At 39.7% G+C, this 13,290-nt stretch overlaps 1 pseudogene; it reads left to right on the forward strand.

The window, feature by feature from the left end:
• The first annotated feature begins 2,032 nt into the window (after positions 1–2,032).
• Positions 2,033–9,090, forward strand: LOC132008591 (pregnancy zone protein-like; annotated as a pseudogene).
• Positions 9,091–13,290: the final 4,200 nt, after the last annotated feature.

A 13,290-nucleotide genomic window follows, 5' to 3' on the forward strand; every position in this document is an offset into this window, starting at 1 on the left:
AAAAAAAAAAAAAATTGGACCTTCTGATTCAGAGCTCTTCCCCACAGGTCACAGAGCTACTTACTGTTACAAAAGCATTTCAAATGTTTCATCAAGAACCCTTCAACCTTTTATCAGATAGTAGATATGTGGTGCAAGCTGTCTCAATCATTGAAAATGTGGGTTCTATTAATGCCAGGTCTACTATCTCTAAGGCATTACAAGAAATCCAAACATTAGTTTGGGACAGGAAGGCTCCATTTTATAATGGCCACATACGAGCTCATACAACCTTACCAGGCCCCTGACAGAAGGTAATCGGTTAGCAGACTCCTTAACCAGAGGAGAATTTGTCTTTGCCATTGAGGACCCGGTGCAACAGGTGAGACATTATCATAAGCTGTTCCATGTGAATGCTTTAACTCTTTGCCTCAAATTTAACATAACAAAAGCACAGGCACAGGACATAGTAGTCTCCTGCAGAAATTGCCTGACCTTACTACCTGCACTTAGGGGTTAATCCTAAGGGTTTGTTACCTAATCATATATGGCAAATGGATGTCACACATGTTTCAGAATTTGGAAAGTTAAGATATGTTCATGTCTCTGTAGATACCCGCTCTGGAATAATTTTCGCCTCAGTGTATATGGGGGGCGGGGAAATCCAGAGATGTTATCGCCCATTGCCTACAGGCTTTCACAGCATGGGGAAAGCCACACCAGTTAAAGACAGATAATGGTCCAGCCTACACCTCACAACCCTTTAAAGCCTTCCTACAGCAACTTGACATTCACTTGATACATGGAATACCCTATAACCCACAAGGACAGTGTTGTGGAGCACACACATCTTACAATAAAAAATGCGCTTTATAAACAAAAAGGGGGAATAGGGGACACCTTCAGGTTTCCTAAAGATAAGCTCAACACCATTCTCTTTATTTTGAATTTTTTAACATTGGACAAAATGGGTAAATCAGCTGCAGACAGACATGCAAGTGATGCTGCTGCTCCCCCCAAGCCTTTAATCCTTTGGAAGGATATTCTTACAGTACAGTGGAAGGGTCCAGACCCTGTACTAATCTGGAGCAGAGGTTCTGTTTGTGTTTTTCCACAGGACAAGGAAGTACTTATTTGGATTCCTGAGCGGTTAACCCGACAAGCCTCAGACCCTGAAGACAGCGCTAAAGAAGATGCCACTGATACTACTGATATGGGGAGCATTAACACTCCACATCCCACTGATAGTGACCCGTGAATTGTGAGCAATCCTTAAAGCCTGGCCCTACCCTTTGCCAGTTACTAACTCCTCATTAATATTCCCTCTATTTTTCACAACTAATCAAACATTAGAACTGCCTACTGTACACAATTCACCTGACGTCGCATCTTTACAGAATCATACCTTCTATCTGCCAGGAACTTTACTATTACCTTAGACATGAACCAAACATCACCCCCATGTATCCAATTGAGTATAATCACACTGCCGTTAAAGGTTATGTTCCCGTCTTATAGGGTCTTACCCCCAGCCCTTTATGTTACCCCTATAAAATTCTCTCAATTTAATAAGGCCAGGAATTCCTCCCAACAGCTCTCCCAGTATTTGCAGGGTGCTTGGCCTGACGATTTTCAAAATTTCTCACGAATCCTTCTGGCTGAGATAACTCAACTAAATAGTATGCGTGTGCAACCAGCTTCCCTCCCAGAGCTATTTCAAACATTCAGCAATATATTCCAGTTCACCAAACAATGGGCTGGCACAATTGGTCTTCTTGTCCTCCTTCTTATTGGCATTCTGCTTCTATTCAGAAAAGTTCGCCAATGGAGAACACAGCAGCGAGAGCAGAGCCGAGCTATAGTACAAGCCCTTAGGTCAATAGAGGCTGGGACATCTCCCCAGATATGGCTAAGCATGCTAGATCGGTAATCAAAGACGGGTAAGATCAGTAGAGAAGCATACCAACCTAAGACAGGACAGAGATCATCGATATCTTGTGTCTGATGATGGGTAAGGATGTTTTCTGCTACTGACGACCTAAGACAGGGGGAGATGTCGGGGACCGCCTCTGGCCAGGAAAGTCCCCGCCATTACAAGATGGCACTTGGCTCACTGTCAGCAAAATACGCTGCAAGTAAACAACAAACGTTCTGGTGAAGCCCGCCTAAAGGAGGACATAGTCATTGGCTGTTTCAAATTTAATCAGCATAGTAACAGGACTCTCATTGGCTCTCCCCATTGCTTGGCCCCTTATTGGTCACCCAGCCACATATAAGCTAAGGAAGTTGATGAAATAAACGAATGAAGCATTAACACCATACCAGGCTCATTGTCGTTCTTGTGGGCCGAGGGCGACAAAAGGAGTTGCAACTTTCAATAAGGTGCTCAGTGACTATCCTATCAAGAGAGTGAAATCTGAGCAAAGACTTGAGGGAAGACGATAAAATAAGAGACTATCTGGAAGAAGAGTATATCAGTCATAGAAAGCAACATGAATAATAGAAAATAGAAAATACCTGTGGAGTGCTTACTTTGTTTTGGAATACCGATGAGAGGGAGATAGAAGATAGATGGCTTTATTGAGATGTAACTGACATGTAATATATGTTTAATATATATATATGTTTAATATAATGCTCTTATTTTTTAGAGGGTTGGAGCAGAGGAAGAGGAAGAGAGAGAATCTCAAGCAGACTGCCCATTGCACATAGAGCCCCACATAGGGCTCAATCTCATGACCCTGAGATCACGGCCTGAGCCAAAGCCAAGAGTCAGACACTTAACCACTAAGCCACCTAGATGTCCCATGATGCACTTATATATATTGCAAAATGATTATCACCACAGCATTAACTAAAATTTCCTTGGCCTTGTAATTTCCATTTCTTTAAGTTTTTGTTTTAATTCCAGTTAGTTAACATACAGTGTTTTATTAGTTTCAGGTGTAGAATTTAGTGATTTCTTTACTTCCATACATCATCTGGTGCTCATCACAAGTGCCTTCCTTGTAACCCATCGCTTACTTCACCCATCTCCTCAACCACCTCCCCTCTGGTAACCCATTAATTTGTTCTCTAGAGTTAAGAGTCTGTTTCTTGGTTTGTCTGTCTGTCTCCTTTTTCCCCTCCTTTGCTTGTTTGTTTTGCTCCTTAAATTCCACATATGAGTGAAATCATCTGGTAGTTGTCTTTCTCTGACTGCCTTAGGAATTTTATTCATCCATTTAAAAAAATGAAATCTTGCCATTTGCAACAACATGGATGGAGATAGAGACTGTAGAGCTAAGTGAAATGAGTCAGCCTATTTCTTTTTTATGTTTATCACCACTTTTCAAATGGAAAAGTAACTCAAGCCATTAAGATGCCACAGCCAGTTTAGATATGGAATGGGGATGGATTCAAATCTGGCTGTTTGACTCCAAGATCCATGTTTTTTAACCTCTATACTATTCTGTCTCTCAAAGACTCTAAGGTGAGAGCTTGTCTAGAGCATTCTAAAGGTAAGGGAACCATTGTGGTCAGAACGGAGTGAATCAAGGGAGAGTGAAATCAATGGAATAACTGAGGCCAAATTGTATAGGGCTTTGTAGGTCATTAAAAGAACTTAACTTTTTACTCTGCGTGAGATGGAAAGATGTTTCAGAAGGGATGGGTAAAATGATCTAATATGTTCCTTATAAGATCACCTAAATACTACATTTAGAAGAAAATTAAGTTTTGAGTTTTTATACTTTTTTGCTTGAAATAGCAAAGGTCAAAAATGAATACAAGTATTACAAAGCTAGACTAAGTGGCCCTTTAACAGCCATGAACAGAATGTCCAGGAGAAAGTATTTTGTGATCAGCAGTGAAATAAAATATAAGAGGATATGTCCAGGGATCAACACATTTTGATGAAATCAGATGGGGAAAAGAAACAAAATAATAATAATAATATTTTGTCTTGGGAAATTAAAGGCATTTCAGTAGAGTTTATGAGTTGTGAAATAAAGAAGAATAAAATTTTAATGTAAACACTGTGGAAGGATCAGTAGAGAGTTATGGTGACCTTGAGAATAAGACAATAAGGAAAATATAGTCTTCATCCAATAAATGGAGTTAAAATAACACATTAAGCCATTCTTCATTAACTACAATAGCTGGAGAAGTTGAAAGGTCTTTGACATATGGAGCAGGAAAGAGAAAATAATTTATTTAGATGCACCATCCATTAAGATAAACTTGAATACTAATAATCTGTTTCCATATTCAACCTAAGAGTAAAGACATAATAGAGCAACATCAGTGAGAAACCAAAGGCAATAATAGAGATGACTGCCACTTAGAAGGACATGAGGGAAAGAAGATGTATGATATTTAAAGCAATTACTATTGATGCTTTTTATAGTTGAGAGATATTGAGGAGAAATTCCTGGTAATGGTTTTCCTTATAAATATTCTTTGACAAAGGCAATTCTGAAATATCAGATGGAGTACTTGGATGGAGAGCCTCAATCAAATTCAATTAAGGATGATTTCTAACAAAAAAGAACCAGAAAGGCTTCATGTTTAGTTCTCTACTCCTTCACTTTGTAAATAATTTCTGTCTCCATCATAGAGCTATACCAAATGGAAATGTCTCTTTGGCATCTTGAATTTTTCATTTCTCCTTCCCAAGAAATAAAGAGAATGAATTCTAATGCTCTAGTCTTGTAATGAGTTTCCAAGCTTCAGTATAGTGCAAAGAGTTGATATTATTAAAATTCTGTTCACCCCATTGGTAATTCAAACAAATGAATACATGTTGCCTAAAGAGAATTTGGCATTTTCTGCTCAATCCTTTTTATGGAGAAAACAATACTCTGATCTTGAGAAGTCACTATTTCTCCCACAAACCATAAATGGATCTCCAAGTTATCTTGTCCTATTATCCATTATCTTGTCTTAGTATCCTGTTATCCATTGAGTCTCCACTCAACATAGAATTATGGTATCTCCAGGAAACATGGAGTTTCTACCTTCAACAAAGACTTCTCTCTGCTCAAAGAATAAGGACTCAACAAGTTATTTCCAAAGTTCTACAACTCTCAGGAGGACAATCTGAGTGGGAATACTAAAAATTTGCTCTTCTGAAGTAAGTCAATCAGAGAAAGACATTTATCATATGATCTCTCTGATATAAGGAATTTGAGAGCCAGGGTGGGGGGTTTGGGGAGTAGGGAAGGAAAAAATGAAACAAGATGGGATCAGGAGGGAGACAAACCATAGAGGACTCTTAATCTCATAAACAAACAGTGTTGCTGGGGCGTGGGGGGTAGGGAGAAGGTGGTTGGGTTATGGACATTGGGGAGGGTATGTGTTATGGTGACTGCTGTGAAACATGTAAGCCTGATGATTCACAGACCTGTACTCCTGGGGCAAATAATACATTATATGTTAATAAAAATAATTTTTTTAAAAAAGAAGAGACTAATAGATCTGATTCTTCCCCTCTGCATAGAAGCAAAGCACACAGCATTGTGAGGTTATTTTTTTTCACTAGCAGCAAGAAATTTGCTTATTTTAATGCAAGAGTATGTAAAATGGAAGTTTGCATTTGAATTACAGTTTCAATAAACAGAATCACTATAAAAAAATTTGCTCTTCTAAATTTTACATTGGCACCATGAAATGAATGGATGCTTTTTCTTTAACTTGATTGTAATTTTCCCTTAATTTTATAGCAGGTTTAGCAGCAGGTCCTCAATTTCACTCATATAATATGTCCGCAAATAATATGCAAAGTTCAGAGGCAATCTCTGAAACAGTATGGGTTTATTTCCCTGAGACCTGGATCTGGTATTGGGTGATGGTAGGGTAAGTACCTTCATTCTCCTCCATTTGCTGTGGGTGAGGGAATGTGGGTTCTTCAGCATTTTCAACTCTAAGAATAATCTTTCTGAAAAGTTCTAAATAATCATCTTAACATCTCATCCTTTCAGGATGAGCCTTTAAAAATGCTTTTATTATTTGGTTTTTATTTATTTGTTTGTTTGTTTATTATTTTATTAGTTATTTTTATGATTGATTTTAGTATTTTTATTAATATTTATATTTAATTGATAAATTTATTGTTTTATTTATTTATTTTTATATAAATCATTTTATTTATTTATTTTATTATTTGGGTTCATTAGTAAAATTGTCTCAGAGATAAGCAATTCTGAAAGAATTATTCCTGAGACTGCCAGAAAACAGATATGGGTACTAAAAGTATCCAAATGCTAGATTGCCTAATGCCATTGGGGGAGACTTCCATAAACAATATTAGAACATGCACATAAACACACTAAGCTATATAAATTTATTGGTCTGCTTATTAGATCATGATCCTTAAGTATGCTGGTTTATGAGATCACACAACAGTGAGGGAAGTTTAATAACCAAACTGAATCACATTCAAATATTTTTCTTTAAAGTATAGACATGTTGATAAGGGAAAGAGGCAGCATTTAGTGCCTTTTGTATTCCCAACTCAGTTTGCCTATACATTACCTAGTGGACACATGTGCACATACTGATTCTCACTTGAGAAGAGATGTTTCACCTGTTCACTTTCTGTTCTTCACATTTCTATCTTCCCCCAGCTCATCAGGGGTGGCCAAAGTGGGAGTAACAGGCCCTGGTACTATCACAGAGTGGAAGGCAGGGGCCTTCTGCCTATCCAATGACACTGGACTTGGTCTCATTCTTCCTGCCTCCTGCTGAACCTTCCAGCCCTTCTTTGGGGAGCTCACAGTGCCCTACTCTGTGATCCACGGAGAGGTCTTCACACTCAAGACCACTGTCCTCAACTACCTTCCCAAATGCATCTGGGTAAGAAAAATAGGGTGAAGAGAATCAAAAATTTCTTTCCCTCAGCTCCTGATTCAGTTTAAACCTGACAAGCAGAAACCAGTAGGTCCTGCTCCCAAGGGCAATTATACCATTGCTTCTTTTCCCTACTGCCCACTGCTTCATCTGCAGAGTTCTCCAGTCTACCCTAATGCAAAGGCCAAATCCTCCTAGTAAGTGATCATCCTTGATTTGCATAATTGCATCCTCATACTTCTCAAAGCATACATGAGCTTATACGACATCATTTTGTCCAAATCCCAATTTAGTCCCCCACCTCATTTGTGGCCCCAATTCTGCACATTCATTGTCTCTCTGAACATATTCTGGTAATTTCTCTCCCTCTACTTCCCTTGCAAGTGATAGGTCAGTGTGGAACTGAAAGCTTCTCCAGCCTTCCTACAATCCCAAAATGAGAAGTGAGAAGAAACCTATCACATCTGTGCAAATGAGCAGCAAACCCTGGTTTGGATGATGACTCCTAAAACTCTGGGTAAGTGACATTCCACCAAAGGTTCTCAGGTGGACAAGGGTGGTGGATATCTGAACACTACTGATACCACATTTGCTTTTTTGTTTCCCATAAATATAATTCCATAAAGTTAGGTCTTTTCTTCTTTTGATTTCACCCACAGTGTTTTCCTCCCAGTACTCCCACTGCACCTGGGCCCCATAATCACTGTACTTGGGCACGGGAATGCTCCGTGTCCATTAGCCTTGAGGTTTTTTTCAGCTTTATTTCCTATTCCAGCTGGTAGTAAGTCTAAAGGGCAGCCCTTCAAGACGATTACAGAGCAAAAGTCATTTTCAGCTATTAGGAATGGCTTGGACTGCTATCAAGATGGTTGCTCATTTTTTTCCCACATTCTCTGTTTTAGGGAATGTGAATTTCTCAGTGAGTGCAGAGGCAGTGCAGTCCCCAGAGCTGTGTGGAAATGAAATTGCTGAGGTCCCTGAAATCAGGAGCAAAGATACGGTCGTCAAAACCTTGTTGGTGGAGGTAAGTTGGTCTGAACCACTTCAAAATTTTCCTGAGACTGTAACAATAGGAACAGTGAGAAACAGCATAACCATATTCTTGGACTAACAAAGAATAATTAACACTGTACCCACACAATCCACCTGATAATAAGACTAATGGAATTTCCTGCCCTAAAAGTATTATAGCAAACTTTTTTAGCTAACTTTTTTTTTGTGTGGATATATTTCTTTATTAGCATAAATGAGAAATTTCCTTTTTTTTTTTAATTTCTTTTCAGCGTAACAGTATTCATTGTTTTGCACCACACCCAGTGCTCCATGCAATACGTGCCCTCCTTAATACCCACCACCTGGCTCCCCCAACCTCCCACCCCCAGCCCCTTCAAAACCCTCAGGTTGTTTTTCAGAGTCCATAGTCTCTATCATAAATACTCTTTCTTACGAATTATTTCAGACCTAGTCCCTTTTCCTGACCTCTCCATCTCTTCTAAGATTCATTTATTTCTCACACTTTTTACCTTTGATTATCTTTCCTTATTATCCCTCATTTTCTCTTCTGCTGGTCTCCATGGTTCTTCAGAGTTTAATGGATTTATCATAATTTGATGATAAGTAGGGTGTTAAGATGAACCCCACCCTTCAAAGCAATGAACCTGTGGTTATCCTTCAAAAACCTGGACATTTATCCTTTTTCTCCTCCCCCCCCCCCAACTTGAGCCTGAAGGTATTGAGCAAAGACTTTCAACTCTATAATTTGCACTTCAGGTAAGAGTCGATCTTCAGAGGGCTCCTGGATGTCTCAGTGGATTAAAGCCTCTGCCTTCAGCTCAGGTCGTGATCCCAGGATCCTGGGATCGAACCCCACATCAGGCTCTCTGCTCAGCGGCGAGCCTGCTTTCCCCCTCTCACTCTGCCTGCCTCTCTGCCTACTTGTGATCTCTCTGTGTCAAATAAATAAATAAATAAAATCTTTAAGAAAAAAAAAAAGAGTCCATCTTCATAATCAGAGTGAGAATAATGCCTCCCAGGGACATGTATGTCAAGTTACAATGGATGTCCATACATGTTATCTCCCCTTATCTTTAGAACATTCTCTTAAATTTGACATAGCAATAAGTATTTCTTTATATGCATTTTACAGAAGAGGACACTGAGCCCAAGAGAGGGGGTTATTATGTCCTTGGGGTATGGACAAGACTAACACTGGGGCTTGCTCAGTTCACATTTAGCCTTTACCTCCATAGTCCAGGAACTGCTCATGAACCAATAAGGACATAGTAGCTCAGAATGTCATAGTCTAGGTAGAAAGACAGCAAAGTCTTAATAAGGTTGAATGATGGTGATATTCTCCAAAATAGTTAATGATGAAACATACAGCATTTTGTACTCATCTTACTGAAAAATTGTTTCACGGCCAAAAAACAAACAAACAAACAAAAAAACACTTTACATTAGGGATTTATCATTTCATTAAGGAACAGCTGTAGCAGGGCACACCTGGGTGGCTCAGTGGGTTAAGCCTCTGCCTTCAGCTCAGGTCATGATTCCAGGGTCCTGGGATGGAGCCCCGCACTGGGCTCTCTGCTTAGCAGGGAGCCTGCTTCCTCCTCTCTCTCTGCCTGCCTTTCTACTTGTGATCTCTGTCTGTCAAATAAATAAATAAAATCTTTAAAAAAAAAACAAAAAAAGGAAACAGCTGTAGCCTTTAAATTACATTACCATATTAGTATTAGTTCTACATCCATAGTATATCTGACACTGTTCTTGTCTTTTGAGAAGGACCAATTTAAAACATAAAAAGCAGAGAACAATACAATCAGAGGATTAGACAATGAGATCAAAGAACTACACATCCTATCAGCTCCCACACCTTCTTTTAGAGAGAACCACCATGCAGAGCTACCCAGAACATAGTAAAATGAGAGGGGAAAGGACTCTGGAAGTCATTTTGTGCCAAGAAGAGCTGTACAATTAAAGGTAATTTCACCTTAAGTCAAAGTCCTTATTCCTCAGACCCAGGGTTCCTAAAGGAGACACAATAATATGACTAAATATAATAATAACCACAACAGTAACTGCCCACCTGTTTGGAGACATCAAGTGTTGCATGGGCTGTTCTAATGCACGTGTGTTTTACATGCATTCTTCCACTGAATCATCACATGGGCAAGTTTGACTATGAGGAGGTTGAGTAATGCACCCATGGTACAGAGGTAGTAAGTATGGATCTGAAGCCCCTCTCGAACCACTACATTCTATTACAATAAGAGATGTCATACGCTGGTGTGGGTTATCTGTTTCCAAAGGTACTGCATTATCTGAGCAGCTATCCCTGAAGCTCCCACCAAATGTGGGTCAAAGAATCTGCCAGAGCCTCTTTCTCACTTTTGGGTGAGTCATCTTGCACCTGGAAAACTTGGGACAAAAGAACAGCTATCATACATCTGAATCTATAAACCTATATCTATATATTTGTGGGGGATTTTAAGATTTGTTTATTTATTTGAGACAGAGAGAAAGAGAATAAGGGGAGGGGCAGAGGGAGAGAATCTTCAACCAGACTCCTCACTGAACATGGTGTCTGATGTGTGGCTCACAACTGTGGACCATGACCTGAGCTGAAACCAAGAGTCAGACACTCAACGGTTTGAGCCACCAAGGCACTCCAATATTTATATTTTAAATTGCAACTTATTGGGCACCTGGGTGGCTCAGTGGGTTAGACCTCTGCCTTCAGCTCAGGTCATGATCTCAGAGTTCTGGGAACAAGTCCCGCATTGGGCTCTCTGCTCAGCAGGGAGTCTGCTTCCCCTCTCTCTGCCTGTCTCTCTGCCCACTTGTGATCTCTCTCTCTGTGTCAAATAAATAAATAAAATCTTTATAAATAAATAAATAAATAAATTGCGACTTATTAATAGCATCTATCTCTCTTAGGATTCTGGAAGTCTTACTCTCTAAATATAAATTTCCTCTTACCTAAATGATGGTGTCTATGACTCTAAATATGAAAACAATTTGTCTTTAATAATGTTGGTCTAAGGGTGCCTGAGTGGCTCAGTGGGTTAAGCCTCTGCCTTTGGCTCAGGTCATGATCTCAGGATCCTGGGATCAAGCCCTGCATCGGGCTCTCTGCACAGAAGGGAGCCTGCTTCTCCCTTTTTCTCTGCCTGCCTCTCTGTCTGCTTGTGATCTCTCTCTCTGACAAATAAATAAAATATTTTAAAAAATAATTTTGGTCTTCTTAAGAGCTGAAATTACTCTGATATCTAATTTTTCACATTCCCTAGGTGACATATTATGTTCTGCTATGCAAAATATACTGAGTCTTCTCCATATGCCCTATGGCTAGGGAGAACAAAACATGGTCCTGTTTGCTCCTAACATCTATGTCTTGAACTATCTGAATGAAACCCAACAGCTGACTCCAGAGATCAAGTCCAAGGCCCTTGGCTATATAATCAGTGGTGAGACAAAAGTTTACTTTGTTATTCTGAGACTTTTCCCGATTAAACTTGAATTATATAACCAGATATTAAGCTAATGATGGTGACTTTGTGGAAATGATGATTTTCCCTCTACTTAATAAAATGTAGTATTATGGCATATCCATAATATTCTTAAAACCATGTCAGATAGGACATGTCTGTGGCTTCTGGCTGCATCAGCCTGCACTTATGGGTGGTCTGCCTTTCTATAACACTTCTTGTGCTTCTTGAACCTTCCATTCCAGGCTACCAGAGACAGCTGAACTACAAACACCAAGATGGTTCCTATAACACCTTTGGGGAACAATATGGCAGGAACCATGGTGACACTTGATAAGAAAAGAAAATCTATTCTGACTTTCAACTATGAGTTCACAGCATGTACATAAATTAGCCAATTTAATTCTTAACAAAATCCTGTCAAATGAAAGCTATTCATTTCTTTTTACAAAGGAGGAAATGACATTCAGCATGGATAAATAAACATCTCTGGTACAAACAACTAATAAGTGGCAGAACGGAGAACACTTGGAAATTGATTTTTTTTTTTATATATCTGATACACCAAGCATCTTTTTCTCTCTCGTGTTGCTAAGGGACCATTGTAAGTTTGTAATTTTCCTTCTTAAGTTTTTTTCTCAGTACTGAGAGATACTAGAAACAGATTAGAAAAACTGAATGTATATTACCTTCTACTAGATGACTCTGTGTGTGTGTGCCTTTCTCTCTCTCTCTCTCTCTCTCTGTTTATATCTGTCTTCTGTCTCTCCATCCAACTGTCTGTCCATCCATCCATCCCATCTATGTACCTGTCTGTCCATCTGCTGATCTACCTCTCTATGTATCTATCTGTCTTGAATAAGTCTGACCACACAGGAAAACAAGTGGAAATCAATGACCCAGAAAGTGGTGGAGGGGCTGGGTGATGTGGAGGGAAATATTTACTGAAGCAAGACCTTCAAAGTAGTTAGTTCATTAAAGTATTAGCTGCAGAAAAGACTATAAGAAATTTGTGAAAAAGAAATAAATACAGAAATCCCAGAAGTGTGAGAGCAAATATCATAACTACCCAAGAACCCTAGGAGATACCTGAATCTCTAAAGTGACACAGAAATGCTTTAGGAAGCAGGGATGGGTTGGTATGTATTCACGTATCATCTACTAGTAATCAGGATTCTCTCATTTTTCTCACCCTTAAGACAACTCAGTCCACTGGGAGCAACCTCAGAAACTCAGGGCACCAGTGGGGCATTTTTACAAACCCCCGGCTCCCTCATCTGAGGTGGAGATGATGTCCTATGTGCTCCTAGCTAACCTCACGGCCCAGCCCGCCCCAACCTCAGAGGAGCTGACTTCTGCCTCGTGCATCATGAAGTGGATCACAAAGCAACAAAATTCCCACGGGGGTTTCTCCTCCACCCAGGTCTGTGGTTCCCAAATAGTCTTCTTCAGTCTCTAGATTCACTTGGCACATGGGAAGCTTGAAAATACAGCAGTTAATGAGGAAAGATAAGAGACTGTTACATCTTAGGGATATTTGAGGATAGTGAGAATATGAAGAGAAAGATCTAAGACATTCTCAAAAAACACTTTTCCCTAAGTACTATGTTAATATCCTGTCGATTTGGCTACTCACTGTAAACATCATTCCTCTCTAAAGCTTACGCACATTGGTCATTGACCACACTCTAGGGTTTTTTAATATCAATGCTCTTGACATTTTGGGTCAGATGGTTAGTTGTGAGGGGCTGTCCTGGACTCTTCAATGTTTAGCAGCACCCCTGTCCTTTCCCCACTAGACGCCAGTAACACCCTACTCCCAGTTGAGACCAGGTAAAATCACCCCTGGTTAAGAATCTGTGTTGTAGGGGTGCTGGGTGGCTTAGTCAGTTGAGCCTCTAACTCTTGATTTCAATTTAGGTCATGATGTCAGCATTGTGAGATGGAGCCCCACATCAGGCTCCATCCTTAATGGGGAGTCCACTTATGATTC

Source organism: Mustela nigripes, unplaced genomic scaffold, assembly GCF_022355385.1.
Source record: "Mustela nigripes isolate SB6536 unplaced genomic scaffold, MUSNIG.SB6536 HiC_scaffold_438, whole genome shotgun sequence".
Lineage (NCBI taxonomy): Eukaryota > Metazoa > Chordata > Mammalia > Carnivora > Mustelidae > Mustela > Mustela nigripes.